General features: G+C 37.9%; 1 protein-coding gene across 1 annotated transcript in view; it reads right to left on the bottom strand.

Annotated features, from left to right (window-relative positions):
• The window catches only part of BMP5 (bone morphogenetic protein 5), a 185,202-nt gene that overhangs the window by 124,475 nt on the left and 47,781 nt on the right, over positions 1-12,946 (bottom strand). The gene's annotated exons all lie outside the window — the stretch shown is intronic.

The following is a 12,946-nucleotide window of genomic DNA, read 5'->3' as shown; positions in this document are numbered from 1 at the left end:
GAAGGAATACATCACACACACCGTAAAAGCAAATTTATGTATGTTATTTTTTACATGGATGGTTTAATTACACCTTTAACTTGTAAAACAACTCTTTCAGTTTAAAATAGAAATCAAGGGCAAAAAAATTGTATATACAGTATATATATATATATATATATATATATATATATATATATATACACACACACACATTTTTTTTTCATAAATACTTTTTTCTTTTCTTTTATAAGTGCTCAGATGTCCTCTGTTTTCAGCTGCATACGGGGTTTAGAGAGCTTGGGGTGGAGAAACAGCATTACACTGATATTCTCAGTGATTAGCACTGCAGGAGGGGCATGTCAGCACAAATCTGATCATTGGAGGACAAGTAGGCTGTACTCCCAGCACAGCCAGAGAACTGAACATGCTGAGATGGATGTACTCTCATGCCTAGTGTCATCAGTTTGAAAAATGGAAGCAGGAGGACTGGCAGAAATCTCACACAAAGGAAGCAATACAAAGAGAACAGGATATTTTTAACACAAGTACATGATACAACATACACATAGCAGGAAAATGAAATGTTGGGGTACCATAGTCTTTAAAGAAGGGTCCCTACTTTTTTATACTTATAAGTAGACTAAACGTATCATCCTCTCAAAAGGGAAACGTTTGAGATACATTTAGAGATAGTATACCTACCCCCTTTCCCTGATGTCCAAAGAAAAATTCCAGGACTAAGAAGTTTCTCAATCTAAATCTACCTTGTACGTTTGAGCCTCCATGCACACTATCATGGAGCTGGTACGCTGGTAATAGTGTTTTTTAGTAGCATTCAGAAGCGTTTAGGAGCGTTAGCATTTTTTAGCATTTTTACATTACATGTAGAGGGAAAAAAAACAAAACTGGGAAAAAAAGCTGTTAGGAGCGTTTTAGTAGCGTTTAGAAGCATTTAGGAGCATTTTGCATTTTTTTCTGCTGGAAAAATGCTCCAAAAAATTCTACAAAAACTATTTTTTTTCTGCTCCTAGACGTTGAAGCTCAAAAAAAAGCTAATAGCCTAAAGTAGTATGCATGGACACATAGGATAACACTATTTAGTTTCAAGAAGCACAAAAAAATATGCTGATAACAGCTTCTAGGAGGTTAAAAAAATACTAGTATGCATGGAGCCTGAATGTGATTAGTAATACAAGAAGAGCAGAAAAAGGATAATGTTTCACAGCAAAGACCTTACACTCCCAGGGACCACGTGAGGTTCTTTCTGGGCTCTTGCTTCAGTGAATTGTAGAGTAAAATGTGTGAAATTTTGCATTACTGGATTGTTTGCTTTACAACATTAGTAGCTCAGTAATTGGTTGTCTGGGATAGATATTTAAGCCTCTATCACTATACAGGCGTTCCTCGGTTTACGAATTTAATGCGTTCTCCAGGACATTTTGTATTGCGAAAAATTTGTAAACCAAAACGCGGTTTCCCATAGGAATGCATTGAAAACCAATTAATCTGACCTGGAGGTCAGAAAAAAGTTTAAAAAAAGGATTTTATCTGTTCAAACTCTTTAGAAAGTGCACTTTAAATGCATAAATACTGTACAGGGACATGATTAAAAATTAATTCGTAAATGCATTGAAAACCAAATATTCTTTTCCAAAGGTCAGAAAAAAGTCCAAAAAAGTCTTATCTGTTCAAAACTCTTTAGTAAGTGCACTTTAAAGGCAAAGGGCCGGCACTATAAACCTCCCAGGCGCAATGCATCCTGGGGAAACTTGCTTTGTATTGCGAAAAAAATTTGTAAACCGAGACATTATTTTCATTCCTAAACTGAAAATTACAAATTACTGGAATCTTCTACTCTTCCAACCAGTCCATCCCCCACAGTTACTACCTTTTGTACCACTAGCCCCTCCCTCCTAGATTGTAAGCTCCAAGGAGCAGGGCCCTCAAATCCCTCTTGTATTGAACTGTATTGTTGCTGTATTGTCTCCCACCATAATGTAAAGTGCTGAGCAAACTGTTGGCGCTTTATAAATGCTGTATAATAATAATAATAATAATAGCTGTAGGAACATTTCCATACACATTTGTATTGGTTGGATTACATGGGGTACTTATAATTACCTTATACTTTATACCTTATATTTTAGGATTAGCAGTGCTTTATATTCAACTACAAAGCTCGTCGTTACTACTACTTATTTGGCACTATATAAGTCCTGTATAATAATAATAATGGTCCTGCATGAGGAGGTGGCCACATCATATATATGTGCAGTACACCTGAATTATAATTAACAATCATTTGTCTGTATGGCAACTATACAGAAGTGTAATTTTCTATACACTCCGCTCTTGACTGTTATGAAATCTTCTTTTGAAAGCACGTTCCCACAGATTTTGTTGGCTTAGTGGACAATAAATTTATTGAAATCGAACCACCAAAAAGTTTGAGGAGGAAGCAATTAAGCACGATTAACAAGGAAGGTCAGACAGTCATCAGATAAAAACCTTGCCTGGAAAGTCAGGGTCACTGAGGTTGTAAGAAGCTAGAGACAAAACAAACAACATCCCACAATGGCAAAGAAATAAAACACACAAATGAGAAACATAAATCTGCTTGAAATGTAGAGTTGTAAACTTCAAGACTTGGTCCTCTTGCCCAGAAATGAAATGATATATTGTTCTATCTATTCACATGCATTTTCTTAATTCTTGATTTTAAATTTTCAGAGTGCAACCACATTAATAGTTTGGTGCATACATTTCATATACACGTATAGTGACCATTGGGACATTTTAGATGCACGCTATTGCAGAACCTTTAGAAGTTCTGAATGAGAATATATTTATCATTGTGTTTGCAATATCTGTGAATGTAAATTTTCTATTTTATATATATATATATATATATATATATATATATATATATATATTGTGTGTGTGTATAGAAACCTAAACAGAAATGTTTCAGACTGAGTGCTGGGGACATATAGGTTCCATCCTTCCTTTTAACAGCACTCAAAAAGCCCATACACTGACAAAAAAATGTCTTGCCCTTATTTTGCTTTTTTATTGCTTGCTTCTTAGTACATCTGTACAAGTACAAATTATGCACAAGTTATTGGTATCCACATCTTTCATCAGGTACATTTGTAGCTTTTTTGATCCCTACCACTTTTAATTTTCTATAGAATATAATGCTCATTTGTGACTTAATCCTTTCAAATGTTCACATGAACCTTTAAATAAAAACGTTCAATTTATAATATATATGCAAATTCTTCTTAAAGTGCTCTGTGCTCAATAGGATTTATAAAGTGACAGATGCTCTTTAAAAAGTGCTCTCGAAAGGTGCTCTTCTTATGGTGACTCCCTTAGTGACCAGTCACCAGATTTGGTGGACCCCTTGCTTTCGCAATAGAGTCAAAAATATGTTTTATCTAGTGGTGGATGTTTCTTTCCTTTTGCCTTCCTGATGCTTATCAATTCTTCCTTCCAGCCATATTCTTAATGTTGGATATCCACATGTTAACTAACTCTCTTCACTACCGAAGAATCTTTCTTGGCTCTGAAAAAATGGCAATTTCTTCAGAGCCGAGAAAGATTCTTCCGTTGTGAATCCCTCACCCGTGACTGTAACATTAAGTGGGTCTTGAAATGGGCGGCATATTCACCAGTTCGTATCAGTGAAGACACTGTCTATGAACATCCGATTAGCATCCAGGGACTCAATTTCATGACTTACAAGAGAGCCAGTTAACATGTGAATATTCAATGTTAAAAATATGGCTGGAAGGAAGGATTGATATGCGGAAGGAAGGCAAAAAGGGAAGAAACATGCACCACCAGATAAAGCGTATTTTTGACTATCTTGTGAAAGCAAGGGGTCCATCAAATCAGGTGAGTGTGGTCACTAAGGGGGTCACCATAAGAAGAGCACTTTTTAAAGGGCACCTGTCACTTTATCAATCCTTTTAAGCATGGAGAACTTTAAGAAGAACTTGTATCGTCAGTTCGAATTCCAACCATGGCACCACCTGCCTGGAGTTTGCATGTTCTCCCTGTGCCTGCGTGGGCTTCTTCCGGGTACTCCTGTTTCTTCCCACACTCCAAAGACAAGCAGGTAGGCTAATTGATTCCTGTCTAAATTGGCCCTAGTATGTGTATGTATGGATGCAAGTTAGACCTTAGATTGTACGCCCCTTGAGGGTTAGGGACTGATGTGTATACACAATATATATGTAAAGCGCTGCATAAATTGACAGCACTATAAAGTACCTTAAATAAATAAATATATATTAGGAACTGAACGTTTTTATTTAAAGGTTTACTTAGACATTTGGAAAGACACTGTACATTAAGTCACTGTTGAGAGCTGTATATAAATATATTTGTGCTTAGTATCAGTGTTATGCACTTGAACAGCTGCACCAGTAATTAATTTTTTTTGTTGTTGTTTGGTTGTTCTGTTTACTATAAAACATATTTAGGTATACACAACAGAGAGGAACTACATCCTTACAAATCAAATTGGGTGCCACCCCTATAGCATACCACTTCATTAAACAAAATTAATATCAGAGAACCATTTCACTGAGAAAAATGAATAACAGAGAATCAAGTTCAAGCAATCTGGAAACTTGTAAATGAATAGCGTTCATCTGTCCTTGTTCTGTGAATAAACAAGGGAGATACTGTCATTTATCCACTCCTCCTCTTTTCTAGTTTCTTCTTTTTATTCACAGAATGTCTTGCATTCTGTGAAAAGAATACAATGCTTTATTGTGAATAGTAGAGAGGAGAGGATGAGTGCATGTACATCAATATCTTTCACGGTATGAGACCTGGAACCCTCAGTCACAGTGCTGGAAGAAGAGAACTGTGTATCCAGGATGAAAGAAACTAAAATGTGTACAGTAACCAGCAGCCATCCAAGCATAGGCTAGACTTCATTAGAGGTACCTGATTTACATTGTGGTGTTTCCAAAGAAATGTTTTTTAACTGGAGCTCAACTTCAAGGAGTATAAAAGTTGCTGCTAGCACTCACTCTGTATTCACTGTGAGATTTCCAGCAAGAAGAGCAGGCAGGCTCAGACGCACAGGAGGAACTTTCAGGATCATCATCACTAGTCCCCTTTGCAGACTATGCAATAAGGGAAATTATCTTTTTAGTGTATTTTATTTTGCCCTCTGAGCTTCTGGTCATCTTAGCCATCACTCAAATAATCTTTTTAATTTAAACAGGAACTTCACTCTCTCAATCAACATTGACTATTTTGAATCCCTATGTTGCTAGTGTTTGTAAATAGATAGGAAAGTATATCATATTTACTTTAATAGACTGTTTTTTAAATTTTTTTAGTTACTTTTTGTTTTCCAGACATAGGCAAATGATGTCATACATCCCAGGAGTCTTCAGGAGGGGAGGAGTGGTTTTCTCAGCTAAGCACACCCTTATGCCGGCATGCCTGAGAAAAGTTCAGAGGGATTCCAGGAAGTAATAGCTACATGAATCTTTTGCCCTTACTCAAGATGAGCATGGCTAGAAATGCCAGGGGGGGGGGGGTTTCAAAGTGATTTCTCAACAAAATAAAGCATGGAGACATGGACGGTTGGGGGAGTTTGCTTTGAATATTAAAAATAAATTAAACAACGCTTTTGGTTTGCAGTGCTCAGATGCAGTGTAGTTCCGCCTTAAGGTTGATTGTCCATTTCCTTTATCGGCAGCACTGGTGTCTATAGAGTATTGGCTAAGCTGGCAGCTCTACTGCTAACCAGTCCCTAGTACAGAGATATAGGTGTCCGTTTATGACACAGAGAATAGCTGTGATTCAGAGGATCGCAGCTACTCTCTGGTCATTCACAGTTTACGACACTCAGGAGATCAGCGGAGAACATGTTCTCCGCTGATCAGCTCAGCATTCAGAGAATCTGTCATTGAAGAACACAGAAACGGCCAGTTTATGAAGTGCAGATTCAGCACTTCACTTTGACAGAATTCTCCCTCCTACATTCTCCAGTCCAGAGGTGGAGAATAAGGGAAGGAGAAGAGAACCCTCGAAGCAGGAGAAAGAAAGTGCAGCTCCCCTGTGTGTCACAAGGCCACAAAGAAGAATTAGATCAGGTTAGAAAAAAAAAGAATATTATATATTTGTGTGTGTATACATGTAAAGATATATATATATATATATATATATACATATACATACACACATACAAAATATATTGTCACTCTCTCACCTGCAAATCATGTGGCGTTTCATATTTTTTGTATAATCCCTGTAATCACTATATATATATATATATATATATATATATATATATATATATATGTTTTTTTTTTTTAAATCAAACGCTTCCCGACTGCACTGTAGCAGAAATATTGCTACAGCACCGCACTGTTGCGCAAAATCACATATATCTACGCATATATTATATATTATAATATATATTTTTTATTATATATTTTAATATAGATTTTTTATTTCCGGGTAGGGGGTCATGTCTGTCAATCACCGGGTCCCGGCATGTGATTACTTGCCAGTGCCCGGTGACTGCTGAACATTTGCGATGGGAGGAGAACTGTTATTAAACAAAACAGTTCTCCTCCCTGTCAGCTCATGCACACTGCTTTGGATAGCTTGCAAAGCACAGGCATGCAAAAGCAATGTGATTATAGTGAAGCACAAACACATGGCCTCCTAGTAAAACGCACAAAGTTAACTTTTTGATCGCCCCTCATGGCCTCTTCCTGGCCAGTGCCATTATTATAGTGTCAGTGTTTTTTTTTTTTACCACTGATCACTATATTAATGTCATTGGGGATGTCAGTGACACCAAGTCAGTTCCCCGCCAGTGTCAGAATGTCCTCCGCAGTCCCACAGTCGTTGATCGCTGCTATTACTATTAAAAATAAAAAAATCCCACGATATATACCGCCATTTGTAAACACTATAACTTTCAAGTAAACAAACTAATTTGCACGTATTGTGATTTTTTTTTCACAAAGACATGTAGCAGAATACATTGTCTAAATTTATGATGAAATTTTTTTTTTTTTTTATTTTTTTAATGGACATGTTTAATAAAAATTGTCTAGTAAATGTTTTTGTTTCCTCAAAATAGTAGTTTTTTTTTATAGCTCAAAAAAGAATACACGCACAGGCAATCCAATACCACCAAAAGAAAGCTCAATTCATGGTAAATAAGGACTACAATTTCATATGGATGCAGTGTTGCATGACCGCACAATTGTCAGTTAAAGTACTGCAGTGCCAAAATGTAAAAAATGGCCTGGTCAGGAAGGGACATAAACTCACAGAGTTCCATTATATTACAGAGGGGAATCTCATTTAACTATTTTTTTTTTTTTAGGATTCAGTAATGTTATTTTGAAAAAAATGTATTTGAATTTTAAAATGTATGTTTGCAGTACATTTTTAAATTTTATGAATGGTGTATACACCGATCATAAGATTAAAACCACATGTCTAATTATTGTTTCAAATTTTATTAGAAGTTAGGTTTTAAAATAAAGGGTGGTGTATTGATTGTAGGTGGACTTATGTTTTATTATAATGAAGTGTATTGTGTGTAGTGCTTGGTGCTTTACTTACCTTTTCTGATTCTCAAAACTGTAACCACGTGATTTGTCACAAGGCTACAGCCTTTCTTTCAGAGAATCAGAAGCGTTCTGAGCGTTTGTAGATCACTTCTGTTCTCCGGAACAGAAGCAATCTACGTAGCTTCATAAACGAGCACTCAGTGGAGAACATTAATCTCCGAGAATGCCGGAGATGTATTGAGCGGTAAATAACCGCTGGTTCATAAATGGACACCATTGTATGTTAGGATCGATAACACTATAGTAACAGAGCACAAAAACGACAGCAAGGGCTCCATCAAAATTTTGCTTCACAACATCTTTCTGTTGTGAATCCATGTTGGCTATTGCTTATGATATTAATTTCTAGCACAGACCCTTGTATGTGGTCCTTTATCAAACTCTTAAATATCTAACCTACTTTAGAAGTTACACTTACAGGCCTGTAGTTACTGGGTAAAGACTTTTATCCCCTTTTTAAATATTAAAATAATAAGTAAATAATAAAGGACACCAATTCAATAGACTGACAAAAGAAAAAAAAAAGTTTCAACTTGATGGAGGTGCCAGAAGGGATAGAACTGGGAGAAGGGTTTGCTTTACATAGTTACATATAGTAAGTCTGGCTGAAAAAAGACAAAAGTCCATCCAGTTCAACCATTAAAAAAAAAAAAAAATTATTATCCTACACCCACAGTTGATCCAGAGGAAGGCAAAAAAACCCAGCAAAACATGATCCAATTTGCTTTTACCGGAAAAAAAATTCCTTCCTGAACCCCCAAGAGGCAATCGGATATTCCCTGGATCAACTTTATCTATATTTGTTATATCCAGTTATATTCTGTGTATCTAAGAAAGAATCCAGGCCTTTTTTAAAGCAATCCACTGAGCTGGCCAAAATCAACTCTTGAGGGAGTCTATTTCACATTTTTACAGCTCTCACTGTGAAGAAACCTTTCCGTGTTTGGAGATGAAATTTCTTTTCCTCCAGATGTAAAGAGTGACCCCTTGTCCTCTGTGATGACCTCAGGGTGAATAACTCTACACAGTGTTCACTATATGAACCACTGATGTATTTATACATGTTGATCATATCCCCCCTCAATCTCCTCTTCTCAAGAGAGAATAAATTCAGTTCTTCTAATCTTTCCTCATAGCTGAGCTCCTCCATGCCTCTTATCAGTTTGGTTGCCCTTCTCTGTACTTTCTCCAGTTCCCCAATGTTCTTTTTGTGAATTGGTGCCCAAAACCGAACTGCATATTCCAGATGAGGTTTTACTAATGATTTGTACAGGGGTAAAATGATTTCTCTCTCTCTGGAGTCTATACCTTTATTAATACAAGAGAGGATTTTGCTTGCTTTAGAAATCGCTGCTTGGCATTGCATGCCATTATTAAGCTTGTGATCTACCAGAACTCCCAGATCCTTCTCCACCATTGATTCCCCCAGTTGTACCCCCCTAGTATGTATGATGCATGAACATCTATTTAGGAGTTGGTTTTCTATTTCTGACCTCTTATGCCATTTATATTGTAAAGCGCTATATAAATCCTGTATAATAATAATAATTGATACTAAGCAAATTACAGTCATTTTCTTGGTGTGTGTAGATCGCTATTGTGACGATCGCGGCGTCCGACCCCTGACCTTCTCACCAAATTCATGACCGAAGGACTAGCCAATCTGAAGCCGTGATGTCACGTGCGTAACAATGCCATGCCCAGCTGCACCCTGCACACCGATTTTCAAGCTAATGGACCGCAAATCGATGTACCGGCAGCCTGAATGTGATTGTTACTGGGTCAGGTTAATTACGCAATTAACCCATCACACTGCCACCACCTCCTTTTTGTACAGAGAAAGAGAGAGAGGAAACTAGGCAATATCAGCAATAACACTATGATGGTTGAGATAATTGTCTGTATAGCACTGTCACCGCAGACAAGTTATACAGAGGGTTAAACAAACACAGTAGCGCTCTTTTAGAGGCAGGAATTCGTAAGTTGCATTAATTAGCTATAGAAACAGTTCAACACTTTCAGAAAGAAAGATTTATTACTAAAAGGTCAAAAGGGTGCAATAGAAATATTTACAGAGAAAAGATGTAACCAATATATACTGTATATAAATATACAGAGAACAATAGGACAGCAAAGAGGTAACAGAAAGGAGGGTAAAGGGTTAAAGTACTTGCCAATCAGCCTTGGGTTAAGCAGATCAAGTTTCAGAGTAAAAGGGCATGTCTCCCAAGTTGGTTCTGATGTTAAACGGGAGAATTCTTCAACTTCCACTCTTAGGCCTGACAGCCCATTTTGTTGTCCCCCAGCAGGAGGTGTCTCTGAAGCCAAGGAGCAATACCTCAATTGGGGGAGGGATTGTCTGGGCGGAGACCCAAACTAGAACCAAAATCTCTCTTAGCTCATATTTTGGCTCATAACTTTTCCTAGGCACAAGTACCATTCCACCCGTGGATAGATTAATATGCAGACGCATGTGAGGAACGGTTAGATATGAAATATAAAATACAGACTTGCATGGTTCAAGAGATGTAATTTTCTGCTTTCCTAGGTATTCCAGTCAGGGAGTGTGACCTATCAAACGATTTGTCTGATCGTGAGCAATCTGAAGGTATGCCTGGTTTTTACGTATGTCTCTCATATTCCAAGATATGAGACATAGGCAAAAATGATTTTAAAAGTGTTATCTAGTTTCTTACTCCTCTGGAATGTCTTTGAACTCATGGGAAGGCTTGAGTTGTCTTTTTACGAGGTGCCAGATAGCTCAACTTCCCAGCCAGCCCGGCACCTAGCTCAAAAATGGTTTATAGCTTGGAGCTTCCTGCTGTGCCCTGGCCAGCATGTGACACTTCCAACACACACACCAACCAAATGTCACTGTGACTCTCAGAGAGGGAGGGGAGAGAATGAGGGAAGATATGTTTGTACAAGATGGATGACCCTTTGCTAAGATGAAGGTTGGAGCCAAAATGGTTGAACTATGAACATATACTGTACTAAATATAAAAGCTGTTTAATGCACTTATGCAGTATATCACAATATAGTTGTTATATTCAGCCTAATTGCAGCCATTTTCAAAGAAGCACTGCTGTTCACTTGTAGGCACTGACTCATACCAGCAGGTATACGTGTGTAGGCAGGTGAAGTCTACATTGTCCACTGCAGATGGCGCTCGGCCGTCTGCAGCTGGAGGAGGAAGTCAAGAGAAACTGGTCCCCTGGGGAAACATTTCAATTGGTTACGTTGGATCCAGGTGACCTTGGTGGCCATCTTGAGTATTCTGAAGTTCCTGCCCCTCAGAGTTTGGCACACATTTTGTAAGTTAGCAAGTGTAGGGACAGAACACTCCCCTGTCAGGGACAGCACTAGTGGTAGGTAGAGGTTCCAGAGGAGTAGGGAATGTTTAGAGCCTTTTTCAACAACCCAGCAAGCTCCCTTTTGAGTTGGACTGGCCAGGCCACACTCCACTCTCCTTAACACTTTCAGTCTTCAGCTCAGACCTGTTCACTGCTGACTCTCCGCTCTAACTGACGTTAATTCCCTGGTTGGGTGTGCTACCCCGCCAGGCTGTTATACTGTTTTACAATACAACATTTTCTGCAATCAAAGACTCAATGTGTTTTCTGCCACGGCACCATGCTGCACCTACCCAACACATGTATTAAAGTTTGTTATTGAATCTGATACCAAATTACATCCAGACTGGGGACTCTTTATATTCATACTCCTTTATCAACATTGCTTGGTAAATTCAAACCATTTAAGGATAAAGTGCAAACTTCTGTTTCTGTCACTAAATCTATATTCAACGAAAAAGACACACAAGAACAGAAATTGTGAACCTAGGAATTTCAAATGTAGATTTTACAGCGATGACTTGAATGTGTTCTTAATATCTATGGCTTTCACACACAATTTCAGAGCATAAGGAGGAATGTAAACATGACAGCTCAGGGCAGAGGACATCAGACAAGTCTCAATGCATGGGAAGAGGGATGCTCCACATGCTATCCATCCTTACATGCCGAGGAACAGCATCACTCCCACTATTATTGAATCCTATGTGTATATATACATTGTCCTGCTTTTAGACAAACAAGCATCACAGTTTCTCAAATATTTGTCTTAATCAGCATATCAGCTAATTTATAATATTTAAAACAATAACACCAAAACACAGTCCTTAGTAAATCAGTGCCTGAAAGTATATTAATGGCCGTTGCAGCTCTAAAAACAACAAACCAATTGTCCTTGGAAAAACACAAATCTCCACTATAAAATACTGGTGTACATTTTCTAGGTTGTTTTACAAGGCTCAGTACTCAAACTACATTTCATGCATAAATCAGACACAAGCCATAAGCATAGCTTTGTAAAGGTCAGGGCATACATCTGTCTGGTTTAGACTGAACTGCACAGTAAACTTGACAAATAGCTCCATATAAATGCTGAAATGGAAATCCAAAAATAAATTGTCTACAATTTCTGTATGTAAAATATAAAAGTCCAGTTAAAGTCCAATTAAAGTCACAGAACTATATATGCAGAGAGTCTAAAAATGAGTGCGCAGTTCAATAGGCCCCAAAGTTAGACCCACTGCACTCAATAAGGTGACAGACTGGACATACATGCTAGCACATCTTCTCTGTACTACAAGTCTGTGTGTGAGTTCTTGTGCTGAGAGGTGAGGCTGTTGCCCAGCTCTGCCAGCGCAGAGCCCTGCAGTGTCAAAAATCACTCACAAATTATGACATGCAGGAGTACAAGACTATAAAGTGATAAAATGTGTAAGATGTCAACTGGACTTTAGCATTTACCTGTGGCTAGGTTGTGGGCATTCATGTATTTGGAATTTATCAAAAAATAGTCAACAAGGTTTAAAACTAGCTCTCACTAGTTTCTGTAGCTGAAAGCACTGTGGAGCAGTTCATAACAGAATAACAGATCCGTTCCAGTCAGGTGATAATGGGGTTTTACCAGCTTAATGTCACTCTGTTCTTTTTCCCAACAGTATCTTAGCAGACTTCTTGTCTTCTAACATGAACGGACACCTGTTCTTTGTTTCCATATAAATATAGAGGGTGCCCAGTCACTGCTGAGAGAGAAAATCAAGTGAGATAGTTGCTGAGTATAAGACTTCATGCACATGGGCATTTAGAGACTCAAAAATGTTAAAAATTTCTGGCAATTTCCCTTGCCCGGGAGGTGCAAGTGATGTACACAGCCAGCCATACAAGTGAATATCTGTATGCCATTGCCTGCGCATGTGTATATTGCCAAAACATGCAAGTTTCACGTTCAGGGAAATACATAGTAAGCACACGAGCGCAGCAACATATAG

The sequence above is a fragment of the Staurois parvus genome, unplaced genomic scaffold (genome assembly GCF_062004578.1).
Source record: "Staurois parvus isolate SC_StPar_1 unplaced genomic scaffold, SC_StPar_1.0 ptg000652l, whole genome shotgun sequence".
In the NCBI taxonomy this organism is placed as follows: domain Eukaryota; kingdom Metazoa; phylum Chordata; class Amphibia; order Anura; family Ranidae; genus Staurois; species Staurois parvus.
This window is presented reverse-complemented; position numbering and strand designations above follow the sequence as displayed.